This window comes from Bos mutus, unplaced genomic scaffold, assembly GCF_027580195.1.
Source record: "Bos mutus isolate GX-2022 unplaced genomic scaffold, NWIPB_WYAK_1.1 CTG339, whole genome shotgun sequence".
In the NCBI taxonomy this organism is placed as follows: Eukaryota; Metazoa; Chordata; class Mammalia; order Artiodactyla; family Bovidae; genus Bos; species Bos mutus.
This window is the reverse complement of record NW_027219828.1, coordinates 66671-72670: the sequence shown is the minus strand read 5'-3', so window position 1 is coordinate 72670 and position 6000 is coordinate 66671. Positions and strand designations below refer to the sequence as shown.

At 50.3% G+C, this 6000-nt stretch overlaps 1 long non-coding RNA gene across 1 annotated transcript in view; it reads right to left on the bottom strand.

Moving 5' to 3' along the window:
* Positions 1-2083: 2083 nt before the first annotated feature.
* The window catches only part of LOC138986978 (uncharacterized), a 28733-nt gene continuing 24816 nt past the window's right edge, over positions 2084-6000 (bottom strand). The window contains exons 2-3 of the long non-coding RNA XR_011463496.1: positions 2665-2760; positions 2084-2194 (exon numbers count right to left, since the gene is read on the bottom strand). This is a non-coding gene — a long non-coding RNA (uncharacterized lncRNA). The remainder of the gene's footprint in view (positions 2195-2664; positions 2761-6000) is intronic.

The following is a 6000-nucleotide window of genomic DNA, read 5'->3' as shown; positions in this document are numbered from 1 at the left end:
GATAGATGACTGATTCACTTTGCTGTACAGCAGAAATTGACAGAGCAGTGTAAAGCAACTATACGCCAATAAATGAATGAATGGATGAATGAATTTTGAAAAAAGGAACACAGTGGGCCCCCTAGAACTTGTGGAAATGAGGAGTCCACACCCAGGGTGCGGCACAGCGTCAGGGCTGCCCTCATGTTGGTCCACTGCCAACGGACCGCCTGGACCAGGCCTCTTCTACCCCAGAGACCTCGAAGCGGAGGCAGGGAGGCAGCCAGTTGTGGTCTGTCCAGTGCTCTGCTCTTACTCACGCAGCCATCCCAAGGCTGAGATCCCCGGGAGAACAAGAAACCCACATTCCACCTCAGGACAACAGACACAGCTGCAGTCACTCACTTCGCGGACGTCCCGTTCAAGTTTTCTGTTCACGTCCTTGGACTTGAGGAGGTCCTTCCTGGCCGTGTCCAGGTCCTCCTCCAGATGTTTCACGTGGGCAGAGAGGGCTGCCAGGCGCTCCTCCATCTGGCTCTGCTCCCGCAACTGCCTCTCTATGATTTCCTGGAGCTCCATCTTCTTAACCATGTCTTCCTTGTGGCTTAGAGAGCCGTCGGAGGGTCTCTAAGGGGGAAAGGAAGCCTTACACAGCCTGGTTTTGGGAGGGAGGGAACACAGTACTTCCGGGCAATCTGTGAGGTCAAAACTGCCTTTTGCGCTCTGGGAGCTCACAGGACCCTCGTGGCCACTCAGACCTACATGGTGCATCGGTGAGAGGTCCCAACAGCCCCGCACAGACTGGATGGTAAGACGAGAACCAGACAGAGAGCGAGACCAAGGACTTGCCTTTCCATTGGCGCTTGGCATGTTTTCTTGCTCATGATGTACATCAAGCACCCTGTCCGTTAGTATCTTTTCCTGGTTATTCTCCTCTGAAAGAATCATCTGCTAAAACCAAAAAAATTGAATCAGAGTAAAGAAATAAGTAAAGACAGCAAAACTCCACCTGGAAAACTCAACTCTAAACTGAAAATCACAACATAAAAAGAAAATACATGGTGATGCTATCCATCCCGAATACCACCAGGTGATTAGAGTCAGAATTTGTCTTCTACTGGACAAAGGGGTACTTAAGAGATCCTGCAACTCTGAGCCACAAGTCTAGTTTACTAGTCATTAAAATAACCCTGGTGGGCGGGTCCTCAATCAGAAAGATAAATAACATCTGATGCCCACCACTACAGCCTTCATTCTTTTTTAAAATGAAAGGATTCAAATGACAAACCCTTCACGGAAATTACACAAAGACTGATCAAACTTACCTCTTTATGTGTGGCACCTAATTCTTCTTCTAACAAACTACACCTTTCGAGTGCTACTCGTAATCACGCTCTCAACTCAAATCAAAGGGGCCGAGTCACTGTGTGTTGATGTGTGTATATACGTTAGTACACTTCTTAGTGTATACTCACCCTAATACATGGATACTGTCACAGAATACCTTGAATGTCTCTCATTGATCTTAACGTCAAGAGAATCTGCTTGTTAACAGCTTTAAATTCTAAGTTTGAGAGAACAAAATGTTCTCCTAAATTAATTATTACCCAGTTTTTTACTGCAAATTGATATACAGAATATAATAGATCTTGAGACATTCATGCCAACTAATACTTTTTAACTGGGGGCTTCCCAGGTGGCTCAGTGGTAAAGAATCCGCCTGCCAATGCACGAGGGCAGGTTCGATCCCTGGGTCAGGAAGATTCCCTGGAGTAGAAGATGGCCACCCACTCCAGTATTCATGACTGGGAAGCCCCATGAAGAGAGGAGCATGGTGGGCTACAGTCCACAGGGTTGCAAAGATTCGGACACGACTGAGCATGTATGCAGGCAACGCTTTTTAACCATATAAAACTCTGAATTCTTACAGAAAAAAATGTATATACAAGAATTCAAGACGCTCAAAAGTCAACTAGTTACATAAATATGTGCATCATCCGCCTAACAAGGCAGCAAGTGTACAAATCCAGGACGGCCGGATGGCTGGTACCTTCTCGTCCAGGGCCTTGTGGTGTTCAAAGAGCCATTTCAGCGCCCTGAGCACCTCCACCTCACTCCTCATGCCGGCTGGGGACTGCGCCTGCCGCTTGCCTGCTGTCATCCCGACGGGTGGAATATGTCGCGAAACCAGGCACTCCAGGTGCTCCAGCAGCAGCTGCAGGGCAGGGCCAAAGGAACACCTTCAACCTCATGCTCGAACTCCGGGCCGATAACTCCTCTCAGCCTCACGCTATAGCCGGAAACATGCTAAGGCACGTCGGAATCCTGCCAGTTCAGTCGAAAGTTAGAGTGGACTTCCCCAGGGGTCCAGTAGTTAAGACTCCACACTTCTTCAAGGATCATGGGTTTTAACCCCTGGTCAGAGAACTAAGATCCCACACAAAGTGTAGCGTGGACAAAAATGTAAGTTAAGAGAACTCCCCCCTCATATGTACTAAAATTACATTAGCTCTCATCAGAAATTTGAAGCAAGGTATGAGAACCCAGAACTGATCCACCCTGGTCTGTTCAGTGGGAAGATGTGGAAAATGACTTGAAAATCAGACAATGTTTAAAGACAGCACACGGAGGCCAGCGGTGACCCCCACGGGGCAAATGTCAACACGTGAGAACCCCCCTACTGACCCTGGTGTTGTTCCTTTCAGCTTTCAGCTGAGCGATTTCCTCTTTGGCTTTACAAAGCTGCTCCCTGTAGGTGTATCCTTCGGGAGTTGGAAATTCCTAGAAAACAGTTAAATGAGAAACTAAATACAAACATAAATTAAAAAGAGAGCGAGACTGTGAAGACTGACCCTGTCAAGTCTCTCCAGGCTCCACACAAAGGATCTCCATGCCCCTCCAGAGAAGAGGGGTCCACTGACCCCAAGACCACACAGACCACCACAACTCAGAGTGGCCTTCAGCCTCCACCTCGACCTGGCAGGCACGTGGCAGGAGAGAACCTGGAATCCAAGCCTGCCTTCTCAAGACCCAGGGACATTTGAGAAACTTTCCAAAACGTAAACCTAACAACAAAGTGGATAAAGAGATTCTTAAACGACACACAGACCTGGAGCCACTGGGGAAAGTGAAGAAAAAAAAGAAGGTCTACAAGGCCACGAGGCTTTGGAGTGTTCCTCTGGGAAAAAGGCGGATGGCACCTCAAAGCCATCTGTTAGCCTGACTCCACAGAAGCCACCCAGTCATTCAATCAACCGGTTAAAATGTTAAATTTATGTTATATGTACTTTACCACAATTTGCGTGCATGCGGGGCCATCCACGTGGTGAACTTGCTCAAACTGAACCACACGGAGTCTTTCGTTCTTCTATTTTTCTTTGCAGAAATTAAAAAAATCCTGGGCTACGTATCCCCTACTACATACTGAGTGTTCAGCACCCAGAACAGTGCCCAGCACTTGTAAGAGGCATGCAGTAGACATGTGTAGCTATGAGGGTGTATGTCATACACGTAAGCAGTAGGTACCTGTCATTAAAATACTGGACACACTGGTCTGTGCTTTGTAACATGGGAGACATTAACGGGCTTAGCCATTCTGCTTCAAGGACTGACTCTCTAGCTCGATCCTCATGCCCCAGTGACTTCTCCAGCCAGTGTTTCCCTTCTTGTGGGGCCCCCGCCCATCCTCCATGCAGCAACTGCACAACCTCTTACAAGGTAAACCTGCTGGGGTCGATCCTGCCCACTAAGGCCAGAATGCCCTGGCCGGCAGGGCCCACAACCATGCTAACAAAATGAAACACAACCCCAATGCTTCGCCGGGTGAGGGCCAATCTGACGGGCCCAGCCCCCGGCTGCTCTCACCTCAGGCTGCTCTGCTTCCAGGACGTGGGCCGAGGCCAAGTCCTTCCTAGTCTTCGCCTTTGCCTTGGGGTTGCAGCGCTGGAATAACGCCCAAAGGCGGGCCCTTCTGCGACCCATCCTCGCGGATAGGGGCAGCCCCCGACTCGGGGGCAACCGCTGTTTCACGGTAGGATACCTCGGCTACCGAGCTATCACCACCAATCTCACACTACGACCACCACTCTCACACACACTGCTCTCACACACCACTCTCACACACACCGTTCTCACACTATGACCACTGCTCTCACACTATGACCACCAAATGGCATGAAGGCTCCGCCTCCAGCACATCTCCCAGGAGCCCAGAACTGGAACCCACTCGGTCACAAGGGGCTCCGTGGCAACAGGGGGGCTGGGCTCAGGTCCACTGTCAAGGGTGCAGAGAGGGGGGAGGGGCTGCCAAAAAGTCAACAATTGAGTGCGCAGTGCAGGAGAAGGCAGGCTGTGCCCACAGCTCAGGCCCCCTGTCAAACACGACCCTGCAAGGTACTGGGTCACAGTCGAACCAACCAGTATAAACTCCTTCAGAAACCACCACCCCTGGGAATGAGCACGTCTTCTAAGTGGGCTTCTGCCCCCTCTACCCCCCAAACAAGCCTCCAGTGAGGCTACTGAAAGGGCAGCCCTGAACTCAAGGGCGTCCCCAGAACCCACTCAGCTGAGGAGGACTCACCACGCTAGCTGCCCCTCACTCTCACCCTGAGCTCGGTCCTCCCTGTCGGACTCCCTCACTCGAGCTCAGCAAGGGCTTGACCAACCTCACTCCAGGCACTTAAAATGAACCCACAGTGGGTACAGGGGTTCATTCAACCTGCTGTGAACTCGCCCTCTTTACTTCGACCCTCGGCTGCCAGACGACTCTGCCCCGTGGGGACTGCATGGTGGAGGTTCAGGGGTGTCCCTGCCTCGAGCCGCGACAGCCAGCGCCTCCCAGACCCCGCCTGAGTCTCCCACCCCTCTCCTGGCTCCACTCCCAGGTTTAAAAGAGGTCCTTAGGCAGCCACAATCCAAGATTTCAAACAAAAGCGAAGCTCAGTGAGGGAGCTGGAGACTGAGAGGGCCGCTCGTTCCCTCGGGGCATCTGAGCAAAGCTGACTCTGTGAAGAAAAGGAAGGGAAAAAGTCAAGCAGAGGGGGCTGGCTAACACAGCTCTGGAGGGTTCCTTGGGCTGTGGAGACAAAAAGTCAAGCGCAGGCCTGACGAGTCAGTCCGGATGTCAGAAAACGTACCCAACACTCTGCCCAAACCGGCTGAGTGCTGACTATCAGTCACCTCCTGGTGCTCAGGAGAGACGGTGGGCTTCAAGACCTGCCGAGAACGCGGGGCCCTGGGAGGCACCCCAGGCTTCCAGACACTGGAGACGCTGGAAAGCTCCTCCCTGGGGCGGGGGAAGGTGGGTGAAGGCTGCTGAGACTGAGCTTAAAAGGACCCCCAAGCCTCAAGTCCCTCAGGCCCTGAGTGAACAGACAGCTCTGTCCCCACTGGAGGTCTGCGTCAGAGGAAACTCTGGAGAAGGCAGCATCACTCAGAACCTCTAGGGTTTTCCAAACATAATGTCCAACATGCAACCAAAGAAGCAAAAGAGGGTGTAACAACAAACAAACAGGACAAGAGAAAAAAACTGAACCACATCCAGAGGTATGAGATATATATCAGCGTATCAGAGGTATGCTAGAGGTATCAGATGCAAATGTCACCTGTTCAAAAATATACTTGACAAAAGGAAAAATTTCTGAGAATCAAAACCAATCTAGAACTTTACAATAACAGTGACTGAATTTAAGAACTCAGTCTCTGGGCTTAACATCAGATTGGACGTAGCTGAAGAGACGATCAGTGAACTGAAGGACGGATCGGTTACAATATATATATAAGAGGGAAAAGGGATAGAATGTATTGAAGGAATCTGTTGTTAAACTATGTTGTTAAAAACTATAAATGGGGACCCTCGTGGTGGAGAAAAGACAGAAAGGGGAATAAGAAATGCCTCCAGGGGTTGAAACTAAAGAGCCTCTTAGTGAAAGTGAAAGTGAAAGGGGAGAGTGAAAAAGCTGGCATAAAACTCAACATTCAAAAAATGAAGATCATAGCATCCAGCCCCATCACTTCATGGCA